Here is an 18195-nt window from a genome sequence, read left to right as displayed (position 1 = left end):
TGAGCGAGCGAGCGAGCGAGTGAGTGAGCGAGCGAGCGTGTGTGTGAGTGAGTGAGTGAGTGAATGAGCGAGCGAGTGAGTGAGTGAGCGAGCGAGCGAGCGAGTGAGTGAGCGAGCGAGCGTGTGTGTGAGTGAGTGAGCGAATGAGCGAGTGAGTGAGTGAGCGAGCGAGCGAGCGTGTGTGTGAGTGAATGAATGAGCGAGTGAGTGAGCGAGCGAGCGAGTGAGCGTGTGTGTGAGTGAATGAATGAGCGAGTGAGTGAGCGAGCGAGCGAGTGAGCGTGTGTGTGAGTGAATGAATGAGCGAGTGAGTGAGCGAGCGAGCGAGTGAGTGAGCGAGCGAGCGTGTGTGTGAGTGAGTGAGTGAATGAGCGAGCGAGTGAATGAGCGAGTGAGTGAGCGAGCGTGTGTGTGAGTGAGTGAGTGAATGAGCGAGTGAGCGAGCGAGCGAGCGTGTGTGTGAGTGAATGAATGAGCGAGTGAGTGAGCGAGCGAGCGAGCGAGCGAGTGAGTGAATGAGCGAGTGAGTGAGCGAGCGAGCGAGTGAGTGAGTGAGCGTGTGTGTGAGTGAGTGAATGAGCGAGTGAGTGAGCGAGCGAGCGAGCGTGTGTGAGTGAGTGAATGATCGAGTGAGTGAATGAGTGAGTGAATGAGTGAGCGAGCGAGCGAGTGTGTGAGTGAGTGAATGAGCGAGTGAATGAGCTAGTGAGAGAGTGAGCGAGTGAGTGAGCGAGGTGAGCGAGTGAGCGAGTGTGTGTGTGAGTGAGTGAGCGAGCGAGCGAGCGAGCGAGTGAGCGAGTCAGTGAGTGACTGAGTGAGCGAGTGACTGACTGACTGACTGAGTGAGTGAATGAGCGAGTGAGCGAGTGAGCGAGCGAGCAACCGAGTGAGCGAGCGACCGACCGAGCAAGTGACCGAGCGAGTGAGCGAGCGAGTGAGCGAGTGAGTGAGTGAGCGAGCGAGCGTGTGTGTGAGTGAATGAATGAGCGAGTGAGTGAGCGAGCGAGTGAGTGAGTGAGCGAGCGAGCGTGTGTGTGAGTGAATGAATGAGCGAGTGAGTGAGCGAGCGAGTGAGTGAGTGAGCGAGCGAGCGTGTGTGTGAGTGAGTGAATGAGCGAGTGAGTGAGTGAGCGAGCGAGTGAGTGAGCGAGCGTGTGTGTGTGAATGAATGAGCGAGCGAGCGAGTGAGTGAGCGAGCGAGCGTGTGTGTGAGTGAGTGAATGAGCGAGCGAGTGAATGAGCGAGTGAGTGAGCGAGCGTGTGTGTGAGTGAATGAATGAGCGAGTGAGTGAGCGAGCGAGTGAGTGAGTGAGCGAGCGAGCGTGTGTGTGAGTGAGTGAATGAGCGAGTGAGTGAGTGAGCGAGCGAGCGTGTGTGTGAGTGAATGAATGAGCGAGTGAGTGAGCGAGCGAGTGAGTGAGTGAGCGAGCGAGCGTGTGTGTGAGTGAGTGAATGAGCGAGTGAGTGAGTGAGCGAGCGAGTGAGTGAGCGAGCGTGTGTGTGTGAATGAATGAGCGAGCGAGCGAGTGAGTGAGCGAGCGAGCGTGTGTGTGAGTGAGTGAGTGAATGAGCGAGCGAGTGAATGAGCGAGTGAGTGAGCGAGCGTGTGTGTGTGAGTGAGCGAGTGAATGAGCGAGTGAGTGAGCGAGCGTGGTGTGTGTGAGTGAGTGAGTGAATGAGCGAGTGAGTGAGCGAGCGAGCGAGCGTGTGTGTGAGTGAATGAATGAGCGAGTGAGTGAGCGAGCGAGCGAGCGAGCGAGCGAGTGAGTGAGCGAGCGAGCGTGTGTGTGAGTGAGTGAGTGAGCGAGTAAGCGAGCGAGTGAGTAAGCGAGTGAGTGAGCGAGCGAGCGAGCGAGCGAGCGTGTGTGTGAGTGAATGAATGAGTGAGTGAGTGAGTGAGCGAGCGAGCGAGTGAGTGAGTGAGCGAGCGAGCGTGTGTGTGAGTGAGTGAGCGAGCGAGTGAGTGAGTGAGCGAGCGAGCGAGTGAGTGAGCGAGCGTGTGTGTGAGTGAGTGAATGAGCGAGTGAGTGAGCGAGCGAGCGAGCGTGTGTGTGAGTGAGTGAATGATCGAGTGTGTGAGTGAGTGAATGAGCGAGTGAGTGAGCGAGCGAGCGTGCGAGTGAGTGAGCGAGGGAATGAGTGAGTGAGCGAGTGAGTGAATGAGCGAGTGAGCGAGCGAGTGAATGAGCGAGTGAATGAGCGAGTGAATGAGCGAGTGAATGAGCTAGTGAGTGAGTGAGCGAGTGAGTGAGCGAGTGAGTGAGCGAGTGAATGAGCGAGCGAGTGTGTGTGTGAGTGAGTGAGCGAGCGAGCGAGTGAGCGAGTGAATGAGCGAGTGAGCGAGCGAGCGAGCGAGCGAGTGAGCGAGTCAGTGAGTGACTGAGTGAGCAAGTGACTGACTGACTGAGCGAGTGAATGAGCGAGTGAATGAGCGAGTGAATGAGCGAGTGAATGAGCTAGTGAGTGAGTGAGCGAGTGAGTGAGCGAGTGAGTGAGCGAGTGAATGAGCGAGCGAGTGTGTGTGTGAGTGAGTGAGCGAGCGAGCGAGCGAGTGAATGAGCGAGTGAGCGAGCGAGCGAGCGAGCGAAGTGAGCGAGTCAGTGAGTGACTGAGTGAGCAAGTGACTGACTGACTGAGTGAGTGAATGAGCGAGTGAGCGAGTGAGCGAGCGAGCGAGTGAGCGAGTGAATGAGCGAGTGAGCGAGTCAGTGAGTGACTGAGTGAGCGAGTGACTGACTGACTGAGTGAGTGAATGAGCGAGTGAGCGAGCGAGCAAGCGAGCGACCGACCGAGCAAGTGACCGAGCGAGCGAGCGAGCGAGCGACTGACCCCCACGTCTGTGCCCACCTTGATCATGAAGTAATCCCAGATGCTCAGCTCCGGCGGGATGAAGGTTGCGCGCCGTGCGCCACCAACGCCGCCACGACCGGCCGATGCCGGCGGGCCCGGCGGTCGCCGCTGCTGCGTCTGCTGCGGTGGGGCGGGTGGCACGGGTGGTGCGGTGGTGGCGGTGGTGGCGGTGGTGGTGGCGACGGGGGTAGGAGTGGAGCGGCCGGGGACCAGCATCCTGACGCTGAACCTGCGGCGGCCGCTGACGGCGACTGGGACGCACGCAGGTGGCAGGCGCGGTGCGGGGTTGTCATGGTCACCGTGGTGGTGGTGGTTGTGGTGAGTGTGGTGGTTGTGGTGAGTGTGGTGGTGGTGGTGGTGAGTGTGGTGGTGGTGGTGGTGATTGTGGTGAGTGTGGTGGTTGTGGTGAGTGTGGTGAGTGTGGTTGTCAGTGTGGTCGTGGTGGTGAGTGTGGTGGTGGTGGTGATTGTGGTGGTTGTGGTGATTGTGGTGAGTGTGGTGGTGGTGGTGAGTGTGGTGGTGGTGATTGTGGTGAGTGTGGTGGTTGTGGTGAGTGTGGTGAGTGTGGTGGTGATTGTGGGTGGTGGTTGTGGTGAGTGTGGTGGTGAATGTGGTGGTGGTGATTGTAGTGGTGATGGTGGTGATTATGGTCGTTGTGGTGGTGGTTGTGGTGATGATGGCGGTAATTGTGGGTGGTGATTGTGGTGATTGTGGTGGTCAATGTGGTGGTGGTCAGTGATGTGGTGGCCGTTGTTGTGGTGGTGATTGTGGTAGTGATGGTGGTGGTGAGTGTGGTGTTGGCGGTGGTTGTGGTGGTGATTGTGGTGGTGGCGGTGGTGATTGTGGTGGTGGCGGTGGTGATTGTGGTGGTGAGTGTGGTGGTGTTGATTGTGGTGGTTGTGGTGGTGGCGGTGGTTGTGGTGATTGGGGTGGTGGCGGTGGTGATGGCGGTGATTGTAGTGGTGGTGATTGTGGTGGTTGTGGTGGTGGTTGTGGTGATGGCAGTGATTGTGATGGTTGTGGTGGTGGTGGTGGTGGTGGTTGTGGTGATGATTGTGGTGGTGAGTGCGGTGGTGGCGGTGATTGTGGTTGTGGTGGTGATTGTGGTTGTGGTGGTGATTGTGGTGGTGAGTGTGGTGGTGGTGGTGGTAATGGCGGTGATGGTCGTGGTGATTGTGGTTGTGGTGGTGAGTGTGGTGGTGGCGGTGATGGTGGTGGCGGTGATTGTGGTTGTTGTGGTGGTGGTGGTTGTTGTGGTGGTTGTGAGTGTGGTTCGTAGAGCAGCGCTAACCGCAGCGCCACCACTCCCCCACTCACCTGGTGGCTCCCCTCCATCCTTTACTGTTGCAGAGACACCTGGAGACACGGGGTCACGGGGTCACAGAGACACGGGGTCATGGGGTCACGGAGACACGGGGTCATGGAGACACAGGGTCACAGAGACACGGGGTCATGAGGTCACAGGGTCACGGGGTCACAGGGTCACAGAGACACGGGGTCACGGAGACACGGAGACACGGGGACACGGGGTCACGGGGACAAAGACACGGGGTCACGGGGTCACGGAGACATGGGGTCACAGGGTCACGGAGACACGGGGTGAAGGAGACACAGGCATGGTGACTGTGGTGGTCATGGTGGCGAAGGTGGTGTTGATGATGATGGTGATGATGATGATGGTGGTGATGGTGATGATGGTGGTGATGATGGTGTTGATGATGATGTTGATGATGATGGTGGTGATGGTGATGATGGTGGTGGTGATGATGATGATGGTGGTGATGGTGATGATGGTGGTGATGATGGTGGTGATGATGATGGTGGTGATGATGGTGTTGATGATGATGGTGGTGATGGTGATGATGGTGGTGGTGATGATGGTGTTGATGATGATGGTGGTGATGGTGATGATGGTGGTGGTGATGATGATGATGGTGGTGATGGTGATGATGGTGGTGATGATGGTGTTGATGATGATGGTGTTGATGATGATGGTGGTGATGGTGATGATGGTGGTGGTGATGATGATGATGATGGTGGTGATGGTGATGATGGTGGTGATGATGGTGGTGATGATGATGGTGGTGATGATGGTGTTGATGATGATGGTGGTGATGGTGATGATGGTGGTGGTGATGATGGTGGTGGTGATGATGATGATGATGGTGGTGATGGTGATGATGGTGGTGATGATGGTGTTGATGATGATGGTGTTGATGATGATGATGGTGATGATGGTGGTGTTGATGATGATGGTGGTGTTGATGATGATGGTGATGATGATGATGATGGTGGTGATGATGATGGTGGTGATGATGGTGGTGTTGATGATGATGGTGATGATGATGATGATGGTGGTGATGATGATGGTGGTGATGATGATGGTGTTGATGATGATGATGGTGGTGATGGTGATGATGATGATGGTGGTGATGATGATGATGGTGGTGATGGTGATGATGGTGGTGATGGTGTTGATGATGATGATGGTGGTGATGATGGTGGTGATGATGGTGTTGATGATGATGGTGGTGATGATGATGGTGGTGATGGTGATGGTGTTGATGATGATGATGATGACGACAACGATGACGACGACGATGACAATGCCCATAACCCGTCGCCCCGACTCTCCCCTCACCTTCTACGCCCCCCTCCTCCTGCCGCTGCCGCCGCTGCTGAACGCCCCCCGGCGGTGCCGCCGGTCTAGCCGGCGCGGCACCGGCACCGGCACCGGCACCGGCGTAGCCCCCGAAGACGGCGCGCCAGGCGGCGGCGGTGCCGGGCGGGCGGGCGGCCAGTCGGTAGAGCAGCGAGCCGTCGTGCGTGGAGAGCGCTCGAGACACCAACGCCACGTACACCCCCAGCAGAGACTCGCACAGCAAGCGGCGCAGCGCCGACGATGACGTGGGGCTACTACCACCACCACCACCACCGCCACCACCGCCACCACCACCAACACCGCCAACGCCACCAGCACCACCACCATCACCACCGTCGTCGTCGCTGTCACCGTGGTGGTGGTGGTGGCGGTGGTGTCGGTGATCCAGGCTGGCAAATGCGGGGCCTGGTTTTAGGGTGGGAGGGGGTGAGGGGTGAGGGGTGAGGGGTGAGGGGTGAGGGGTGAGGGGTGAGGGGTGAGGGGTCAGGGGTGAGGGGTCAGGGGTGAGGGGGTCAGGGGGTGAGGGGTCAGAGGTGAGGGGTCAGGGGGTGAGGGGTCAGGGGGTGAGGGGTCAGGGAGCTTTGAGCAAGAGCCATGCACCCCTCTCCCTCTCCCCCCCCCACCCCACCCCCCACCACCCCACCTCCCCCCCCACCTCTCACCCCACCTCCCCCAACCTCCCACCTCCCCCCCCCACCCCACCAACCTATCCCCCCATCTCCCCCCCCACCTCCCCCAACCTCCCCCCCAACCTTCCCCCCCCCCACCTCCCCCCCCCCCCCCTCCCCCCCACACCTCCCCACCCCCCCAACCCCCCCCACCTCCCACCCCCACCCGCCCCACCCCCCCCCCACATCCACCCACCAGGCCAGCTGGCTGGAGCCGAGGTCGGCATGGAGACGCCGTGGGATGTCGTGGTGCTAGTGGTGGTGCCGGGCCCTGGTGGTGGTGGCGGCGCGGTTGTTGCCGTGGCGACGGTTGCCGTGGAGGGCGGTTGCCGTGGAGGCGGTTGCCACACGGCAGCGGTTGCCGCGGCGGTGTAGGTCATGCCGGAGAACCACGGAGAGTCGCACCAGCTGAGAGACACAAACACGCAACAACACAACCACAACCACCACAACCACAACCACCACAACTACCACCACAACCACCACAACTACCACCACTACCACCACCACTACCACCACCACAACCACCACAACCACCACCACTACCACCACCACTACCACCACAACTACCACCACTACCACCACAACTACCACAACCACCACAACCACCACACCACACAACTACCACAACTACCACAAACTACCACAACCACAACCACCACTACCACCACTACACAACTACCACCACAACTACCACCACAACAACTACCACCACAACTACCACCACCACAACTACCACCACAACTACCACCCACAACAACTACCACCACAACTACCACCACAACTACCACCACAACTACCACCACTACCACCAACTACCACAACCACCACTACTACCACTACTACCACCACTACCACAACCACCACTACCACAACTACCACTACCACCACAACTACCACCACAACTACCACCACCACATACCACCACCACTACCACCACCACAACTACCACCACTACCACCACTACCACCACCACCACCACCACCACCACTACCACCACCACCACAAACTACCACAACTACCACAACTACCACCACAACCACCACTACCACCACTACCACCACCAACACAACTACCACCGACAACTACCACCACCACCACAACTTCTAATACCACCACCACCACCACAACCATTAATACAACTACTGCTGCTGCTACTGACAGCAGGCTGACGCACAGAGACAGCTGCCACTGGGGGTGCCCCTAGGTGCCCACCTCTCTCCCGGACTGTCGCAGAGAGACTGGTGGACGCAGGCCGACAGAGACGCGCCCAGGGAGTACATCACCTGCACCTGTGAGACGCGGGGGAGGGGGGGCGGGGGAGACACGGGGAGACACGGGGAGACACGGGGAGACACGGGGGAGACACGGGGAGACACGGGGAGACACGGGGAGACACGGGAGGGGGGGGCGGGGAGACACGGGGAGACACGGGGAGACACGGGGAGGGGGGGGCGGGGAGACACGGGGAGACGCGGGGAGACACGGGGAGGGGGGGGCGGGGAGACACGGGGAGACACGGGGAGACGCGGGGAGGGGGGGGGCGGGGAGAAACGGGGAGACACGGGGAGACACGGGGAGACACGGGGAGATACGGGGAGACACGGGGAGACACGGGGAGACACGGGGAGACACGGGGGAGACGCGGAGAGACACGGGGAGACACGGGGAGACACGGGGAGGGGGAGCGGGGAGACACGGGGAGACACGGGGAGACACAGGGAGGGGGGGCGGGGAGACACGGGGAGACACGGGGAGACACGGGGAGACACGGGGAGACACGGGGAGACACGGGGAGACACGGGAAGACACGGGGAGGGGGGGGGCGGGGAGACACGGGGGAGACACGGGGAGACACGGGGAGGGGGGGGGCGGGGAGACACGGGGAGACACGGGGAGACACGGGGAGACACGGGGAGGGGGGGCGGGGGCGGGGAGACACGGGGAGACACGGGGAGACACGGGGAGACACGGGGGAGGGGGGGGCGGGGAGACACGGGGAGACACGGGGAGAAACACGGGGAGACACGGGGAGACACGGGGAGACGCGGGGAGACACGGGGAGACACGGGGAGACACGGGGAGGGGGGGGCGGGGAGACACGGGGAGACACGGGGAGAGACACGGGGAGACACGGGGAGACACGGGGAGACGCGGGGAGACGCGGGGAGACACGGGGAGACACGGGGAAACACGGGGAGACGCGGGGAGAGACACGGGGAGACACGGGGGAGGACACGGGGAGACACGGGGAGACACGGGGAGACACGGGGAGGGGGGGGCGGGGAGGACACGGGGAGACACGGGGAGACACGGGGAGAGACACGGGGAGACACGGGGAGACACGGGGAGACACGGGGAGACACGGGGAGACACGGGGAGGGGGGGGCGGGGAGACACGGGGAGACACGGGGAGACAACGGGGAGAGACACGGGGAGACACGGGGAGACACGGGGAGACACGGGGAGACACGGGGAGGGGGGGCGGGGAGACACGGGGAGACACGGGGAGACACGGGGAGACACGGGGAGACACGGGGAGACACGGGGAGACACGGGGAGGGGGGGCGGGGAGACACGGAGAGACACGGGGAGACACGGGGAGAGACACGGGGAGACACGGGGAGACACGGGGAGAGACACGGGGAGACACGGGGAGACACGGGGAGACACGGGGAGGGGGGGCGGGGAGACACGGGGAGACACGGGGAGACACGGGGAGAGACACGGGGAGACACGGGGAGTGGATGAGTGAAGAGGTGTGGCGGTGATGTTGACGATACAACCCACCCACTCACCCACCTATCCACTCACCTATCCATTCACTCACTCAACCACCCACCCACCCACTCACCCACTCACCCACCCACCCACTCACCCACCCACTCACCCACCTATCCACTCACCTATTCACTCACTCAACCACCCACCCACCCACTCACCCACTCACCCACCCACCCACTCACCCACCCACTCACCCACCTATCCACTCACCTATCCATTCACTCACTCAACCACCCACCCACTCACCCACCCACCCACCCACCCACCCACGCACGCACGCACTCACCCACCCACCCACCCACCCACCCACTCACCAACCCACCCACCCACTCACCCACTCACCCACCCACTCACCCACCTGCTGGCAGGGTCTGCGTGGGTGTGGAGGCTCCTGGAGACAGGCAAACGCTTCCAGGATGTCTCCACTCACCCACTCACCCACTCACTCACCTACTCAACCACCCACACACTCACCCACCCACTCACCCACCCACTCAACCACCCACCCACTCACCCACTCAACCACCCACCCACTCAACCACCCACCCACTCACCTATCCACCCCCACTCACTCACCTATCCACTCACCTATCCACTCCCCCACTCAACCACCCACCCACTCACCCACCCATTCAACCACCCACCCTCTCACCTATCCACTCACCCACCCACTCACCCACCCACTCAACCACCCACCCACTCACCTATCCACCCACCCACTCACTCAGCCACCCACCCACCCACTCACCCACCCACTCACCCACTCACTCACCCACTCACTCACTCAGCCATTCACTCACTCACCCACTCACCCACTCACCCACCCACTCACCCACCCACTCACCCACCCACTCACCCACTCACCTACCTATCCACTCACCCACTCACCCACCCCCTCACCCACTCACCCACCCACCCACCCACCCACTCACCCACCCACTCACCCACCCACTCACCCACCCACCCACCCACCCACCCACTCACCCACCCACTCACCTACTCAACCACCCAATCACTCACCCACCCACTCACCTCCCCACTCACCTCCCCCACTCACCCCCCCACTCACCCACTCACCCACCCACTCACCCACCTGCTGGCAGGGCCTGCGTGGGTGTGGAGGCTCGTGGAGACAGGCGAACGCTTCCAGAATGTCTCCACTCACCCACCCACTCACCCACTCACCCACCCACTCACCCACTCACCCACCCACTCACCCACCCACCCACCCACTCACCCACCCACCCACCCACCCACTCACCCACTCACCCACCCACTCACCCACCCACCCACCCACTCACCCACCCACCCACCCACTCACCCACCCACCCACCCACCCACTCACCCACCCACCCACCCACTCACCCACTCACCCACACACTCACCTACCTACCCACCCACCCACTCACCTATCCACTCAACCACCCACCCACTCACCTATCCACTCACCCACTCACCCACCTAGCCCCTCACCCACTCAACCACCCAGCCACCCATTTATCCACTCACCCACTCAACCACCCAACCACTCAACCACCCCTCACTCACTTACTCACCCACTCAACCACCTGCTGGCAGGGCCTGTGTGGGTGTGGAGGCCCGTGGAGACAGGAGAACGCTTCCAGGATGTCTCCACTCATCCACTCACTCACCCACCCACCCACTCAACCACCCACCCACTCACCCACTCAACCACCCACCCACCCACCCACTCAACCACCCACCCACTCACCCACTCAACCACCCACCCACTCACCCACCCACTCAACCACCCACCCACTCACCTATCCACCCCCCCCCCACTCACCCACCCCCCCCACTCACTCACCTATCCACTCACCTATCCACTCCCCCACTCAACCACCCACCCCCCCACCCACCCACTCACCCCCCCACCCACCCACTCACCCCCCCACCCACCCACTCACCCCCCCACCCACCCACTCACCCACCCACCCACCCACTCACTCACCCACCCACCCACTCACTCACCCACCCACCCACCCACTCACCCCCCCACTCACCCCCCCACTCACCCACCCACCCCCCCCCCACCCCCCCACCTGCTGGCAGGGTCTGCGTGGATGTGGAGGCTCCTGGAGACAGGAGAAGGCTTCCAAGATGTCTCCCGACAGCAGGCCCAGGTGCTGAGCCGGCCCGGGGATCACGGTGCGGGCCGGACTCCACACCAGCAGCGGGGGGGGCGGTGGGGGGGGTGGTGGGGGGGGCACCCCCACCCCCACCCCGGCCCCCACCCCCTCCCCCACAGTTGTGGGGGTGTCGTCCTGGAGACGGGGGGCGGAGACGTCACTTGTGATTGGTCGGGTCGCTCGCTCACTCACCCACTTACCCACCCACCCACTCACCCACCCACCCACCCACTCACCGACTCACCCACCCACCCACCCACTCACCCACCCACCCACTCACCCACCCACCCACCCACCCACTCACCCACCCACCCACTCACCCACCCACCCACTCACCCACTCACCCACCCACCCACCCACTCGTTGACTCAGTCGCTCACTCACTCACTCACTCACTCGTTGACCCACTCACCCACTCACCCACCCACCCACTCACTCACTGACTCACCCACCCACTCACCCACTGACCCACTCACCCACCCACCCACTCACCCCCCCACCCACTCACTCACTCACTCACCCACTCACCCACTCACCTATCCACCCACTCACCCACCAACCCACCCACTCACCCACTCACCAACCCACCCACTCACCCACCCACTCACCCACCCACCCCACTCACCCACCCACTAACCCACCCACCCACTCACCCACCCACTCACCCACTCACTCGTTGACTCACTCGCTCACTCACCCACTCACTCGTTGACCCACCCACTCACTCACTCACTGACTCACCCCCCCACTCACCCACCCACCCACCCACCTGCAGTAGCAGGATCAGCTCCATTCGTACCGAGGCTAAACCTCCGCCCAGCGCTCCGTGCAGGTTGACTCACCCACTCACTCACCCACCCACTCACTCACCCACCCACTCACCCACCCACCCACTCACCCACCCACCCACTCACCCACCCACCCACTCACCCACCCACCCACTCACCCACCCACCCACCCACTCACCCACACACTCACCCACCCACCCACTCACTCGTTGACTCAGTCGCTCACTCACTCACTGACTCACTCGCTCACTCACTCACCCACTCACTCACTCACTCACCCACTCACTCACTCACCCACTCACCCACCCACTCACCCACCCACTCACTCACCCACCCACCCACCCACCCACCCACCCACTCACCCACCCACCCACTCACCCACCCACCCACTCACCCACCCACCCACTCACCCACCCACCCACTCACCCACCCACCCACTCACCCACCCACCCACCCACTCACTCGTTGACTCAGTCGCTCAGTCGCTCACTCACTCACTCGTTGACTCACTCGCTCACTCACCCACTCACTCGTTGACTCACTCGCTCACTCACTCACTGACTCACTCGCTCACTCACTCACTCACTCACCCACCCACCCACCCACTCACTCGTTGACTCACTCGCTCACTCACCCACTCACTTGTTGACTCACTCGCTCACTCACCCACCCACTCACCCACCCACTAACCCACCCACCCACTCACCCACCCACCCACTCACTCACCCACTCACTCACTCACTCACCCACCCACCCACCCACCTGCAGTGACTCCTGCAGTAGCAGGATCAGCTCCATGCGTACCGAGGCTAACCCTCCACCCAGCGCTCCGTGCAAGTTGCAGTAGCTGAGAAACATTCGGAGCAGCGCCTGGTTCCTCTTCAGCCACTGCAGCCGGGAGCTCGCTGCGCTCGGCACACAGACAAAGGTCCCCCGTGTAGCCCACACGACGGACAGGGAAAGAGGGGGGGGGGGGGGCTAGGAAATCTTCTTGGTTCTTGCGGTAAAGTCACGTAGAATGGAAATGATAAAATAACATTTTTTTATTATTATTTAGAATGGAAATGATAAAAGAAAAGTTTCTCCTCATTATTTTATTACTTCCATTCGACGTCACTTTACCGAAAGAACCAAGGAGATGAATCCCTGCAGTCACGAAAGATTTAAATCGAAAGGGTTCGGAGATGTTAACTCCCTTGCCTGCTACACAGGAGGTCGTGGGCTCCATCCCGACCCCTGACGATGTCTGCTACGTCTTCCTGAATCTCCCCCGTGTCTCCCCATGTCTCCCCCCCGTGTCTCCCCCCCGTGTCTCCCCCCCGTGTCTCCCCCCCGTGTCTCCCCCCCGTATCTCCTCCCCGTGTCTCCCCCCCGTGTCTCCCCCCCGTGTCTCCCCCCCTGTGTCTCCCCCCCGTGTCTTCCCCCCTGTGTCTCCCCCCCGTGTCTCCCCCCCGTGTCTCCCCCCCGTGTCTCCCCCCCGTGTCTCCCCCCCGTGTCTCCCCCGTGTCTCCCCCCCCGTGTCTCCCCCCCCGTGTCTACTCCCCGTGTCTCCTCCCCGTGTCTCCCCCCCTGTGTCTCCCCCCCGTGTCTCCCCCCCGTGTCTCCCCCCCTGTGTCTCCCCCCCTGTGTCTCCCCCCCGTGTCTCCCCCCCGTGTCTCCCCCCGTGTCTCCCCCGTGTCTCCCCCCCATGTCTCCCCGCGTCTCCCAGTGTCTCCCAGTGTCTCCCCGCGTCTCCCCGCATCTCCCCGCGTCTCCCCGCGTCTCCCCGCGTCTCCCAGTGTCTCTCCGCGTCTCCCCGCGTCTCCCCGCGTGTCTCCCCGCACACCCCCAGTGTACGGTGTCTCCTGTCTCTGTCCGAAGACGGCGCTCAGGGCTCCCGTCTCCCCGCTGCAGCCACGTGTGCAGCTGAGCACGCAGCTTGCTGCCATCCGCCTCACGGCCGTGGCCAGAGTACGCAGCTCCGTCATCAGCACCTGCACACACACACACGCACGCACAACACACACACACGCGTACACACACACAGACACGTACACACACACACACACACGCGCATACACACACAGACACACACGCACGCACACACAGACACACGCACACACGCGCGTACACACACACAGACACGTACACACACACACAGACACACACACACACGCGCATACACACACAGACACACACACACACGCCCTATCACCCACCCACCCACCACTACCCACTCACCCACCCACTCACCCACTCACCACCCACCCACCCACTCACCCGCTCGCCCACCCGCTCACCCACCCGCTCACCCGCTCACCCACCCGCCCACCCACTCACCCACCCACTCACCCACCCACCCACTCACCCACCCACCCACTCACCCACCCACCCACTCACCCACTCACCCACCCACCCACCGACTCACCCACCCACCCACTCACTCACCCACCCACCCACTTACTCACCCACCCACCCACCCACTCACCCACCCACCCACTCACCCACCCACTCACCCACCCCACCCACCCACCCACTCACCCACTCACCCACCCACCCACTCACTCACCCACACACCCACCCACTTACCCACCCGCTCACCCACTCACCCACCCACTCGCCCACCCACTCGCCCACCCACTCACCCACCCACTCACCCACCCACCCACCGACTCACCCACCCACCCACTCACTCACCCACCCACCCACTTACTCACCCACCCACCCACCACTCACCCCACCCACTCACCCACCCACTCACCCACCCACCCACTCACCCACTCACCCACCCACCCACTCACTCACCCACACACCCACCCACTTACCCACCCGCTCACCCACTCACCCACCCACTCGCCCACCCACTCACCCACCCCACACCACCCTCCACCCATCACCCACCCACCCACTCACCCACCCACTCACCCACCCACCCACACCCACCCACCCACTCACCCACCCACCACTCACCCACCCACCCACCCACCCACTCACCCACCCACCCACCCACCACTCACCACCCACCCACCCACCCACACCCACCCACTCACCCACCCACCCACCACACCACCCACCCACTCACCACCCACCCACCCACCCACTCACCCACCCACCCACCCACTCCACCCACCACCACCCACTCACTCACCCACCCACCCACCCACTCACCCACCCACCCACCCACACCCACCCGCCCACCCACACCACCCGCTCACCCACCCACCCGCCACCCACCCACTCACCGCCCACACCACCCACCCGCCCACCCACCCACCCGCTCACTCACCCACTCGCCCACCCACCCACCCACTCACATCACCCACCACTCACCCACGCACCACGCCACCCACCCACTCACCCACCCACCCACCACTTACTCCCACCCACCCACCCACTCACCCACCCACCCACCCACTCACCCACCCACTCACCCACCACCCACCCACCCACTCACCCACTCACCCACCCACCCACCCACTCACCCACACCACCCACCCACTCACCCACCCACCCACCCACCCACTCACCCACCCACTCACCCACCCACCCACCCACCCACTCACCCACCCACCCACCCACTCACCCACCCACTCACCCACCCACTCACCCACCCACCCACCCACCCACTCACCCACCCACCCACTCACCCACCCGCCCACCACCCACCACCGCTCACCCACCCACCCGCCCACCCACTCACCCGCCCACCCACCCACCCGCCCACCCACCCACCCGCTCACTCACCCACTCGCCCACCCACACCCACTCACTCACCCACCCACTCACCCACTCACCCACCCACCCACCCACCCACTCACCCACCCACCCACCCACTTACTCACCCACCCACCCACCCACTCACCCACCCACCCACCACCCACCCACTCACCCACCCACCCACCCACTCACCCACTCACCACCCACCCACTCACTCACCCACACACCCACCCACTTACCCACTCCGCTCACCCACTCACCCACCCACTCGCCCACCCACTCACCCACCCACTCACCCACCCACCCACTCACCCACCCACCCACCCACCCACCCAACCACCCACCCCACCCACTCACCCACCACCCACCCACTCCACACCCACCACCACCCACCCACTCACCCACTCACCCACCACCCACCCACTCACCACCCACCCACCCACCCACCCACTCACCCACCACACCTCCACCCACCCACTCACCCACCCACACTCACCCACCCACCCACCCACTCACCCACCCACCCACCACTCACCCGCCCACTCACCCACCCACTCGCCCACCCACCCACCCGCCCACTCACCCACCCGCCCACTCACTCCACCCGCCCACCCACTCCCCACCCGCACACCCACCCACCCGCCCACACCCACCCACCACTCCGCCCACCCACCCACCCGCTCACCCACCCCACTCACTCACCCACCCACTCACCCACTCACCCACCCACCCACCCACTCACCCACCCACCCACCCACCCACTCACCCACCCACCCACCCACCCACTCACCCACCCACCCACTCACTCACTCACCCACCCACCCACTCACTCACCCACCCACCCACTCACCCACCCACTCACCCACCCACTCACCCACCCACCCACCCACCCACTCACCCACCCACCCACTCACCCCACCCACCCACCCACTCACCACCCACTCACCCACCCACCCACTCACCACCCACCCACTCACCACCCACCCACCCACTCACCACTCACCCACCCACCCACTCACCCACCCACTCCACCCACTCACCCACCCACTCACCCACCCACTCACCCACCCACCCACTCACCCACACCACCCACTCACCCACTCACTCACTCACCCACCCCACTCACCCACCACCACCACACCACCCACCCACCCACCTCCACCCACCCACTCACCCACCCACCACCCACTCACCCACTCACCCACCCACCCACCCACCCACCCACTCACCCACTCACTCACCCACCCACCCACCCACTTACCCACTCACCCACCCACCCACCACCCACTCACCCACCCACCCACTCACCCACTCACTCACTCACCCACCCACCCACCCACTCACCCACCCACCCACCCACCCACTCACCCACTCACTCACCCACCCACCCACTCACCCACCCACCCCCTCACACCACTCACTCACTCACCCACCCCACCCACTCACCCACCCACCCACGTCACCCACCCACCCACCCCACTCACCATCACTCACCACTCACCACCACCCACTCACCCTCACTCACCCACTCACCCACTCACCCACCCCTCACACCACCACTCACCCACTCACCACCCACCCACTCACCCACTCACCCACCCACCCACTCACCCACCCACCCACCCACCCACTCACCCACCCACCCACTCCACCACCCACCACCACTCACCCACTCACCCACTCACCCCACACCACCCACCCACTCACCACCCACTCACCCACTCACCCACTCACCACTCACCACCACCCACTCACCACCACCCACCCACTCCACACCACGCCACCCACCCACCCACCCACCCACTCACCCACCCACTCACCCACCCACCCACTCACCCACCCACCCACTCACCCACTCACCCACCCACCCACTCACCCACCCACTCCACCCACCCACCCACCCACCTTCAAGCACGCTCTGAACTTCAGCTGCTGGGCGATGGCATCCTCCTCCCACTCGCAAGAGGATGGCGGCAATGCTGATGATGATGCTGCTGCTGCTGATGATGATGCTGCTGATGATGCTGCTGATGATGCTGCTGATGATGCTGCTGATGATGCTGCTGATGATGCTGCTGATGCTGCTGGGACGTCTGCCTTGGCAGCGTCGTCATGAGCGAGGGAGAGAGGGGGGGACACGGAGCTCTTGAGACTCAGCCTCCACCACACCTCCACCACACACCATCACCTACCACCTCACCATACCACCACCACCACACCACCACCCACCACCTAACCACCACCACTTTAACCAACCACCACCACACACACCACCTCCACCACCACCACCACTTTAACCAACCCCACCACCACCACCACCACCACCACCACCTCCACCACCACCACCACCATCACCACCACCACCATCACCACACCTCCACCACCACCACCACCAACACCACCTCCACCACCACCATCACCACCACCTCCACCTTCTCCTCCACCTCCTCCTCACCACCACCACACCTCCACCACTTCCACCACCACCTCGACCTCCACCACTTCAACCACCACCACTGGCACCGAGACCCGGTCTCAACAGACATCCACCTACTCCACCACCTCCACCTCCTCCTCCACCACCTCCTCCACCACCT

This window comes from Lampetra fluviatilis, unplaced genomic scaffold, assembly GCF_964198595.1.
Source record: "Lampetra fluviatilis unplaced genomic scaffold, kcLamFluv1.1 SCAFFOLD_894, whole genome shotgun sequence".
NCBI classification, from domain to species: domain Eukaryota; kingdom Metazoa; phylum Chordata; class Hyperoartia; order Petromyzontiformes; family Petromyzontidae; genus Lampetra; species Lampetra fluviatilis.
This window is presented reverse-complemented; position numbering follows the sequence as displayed.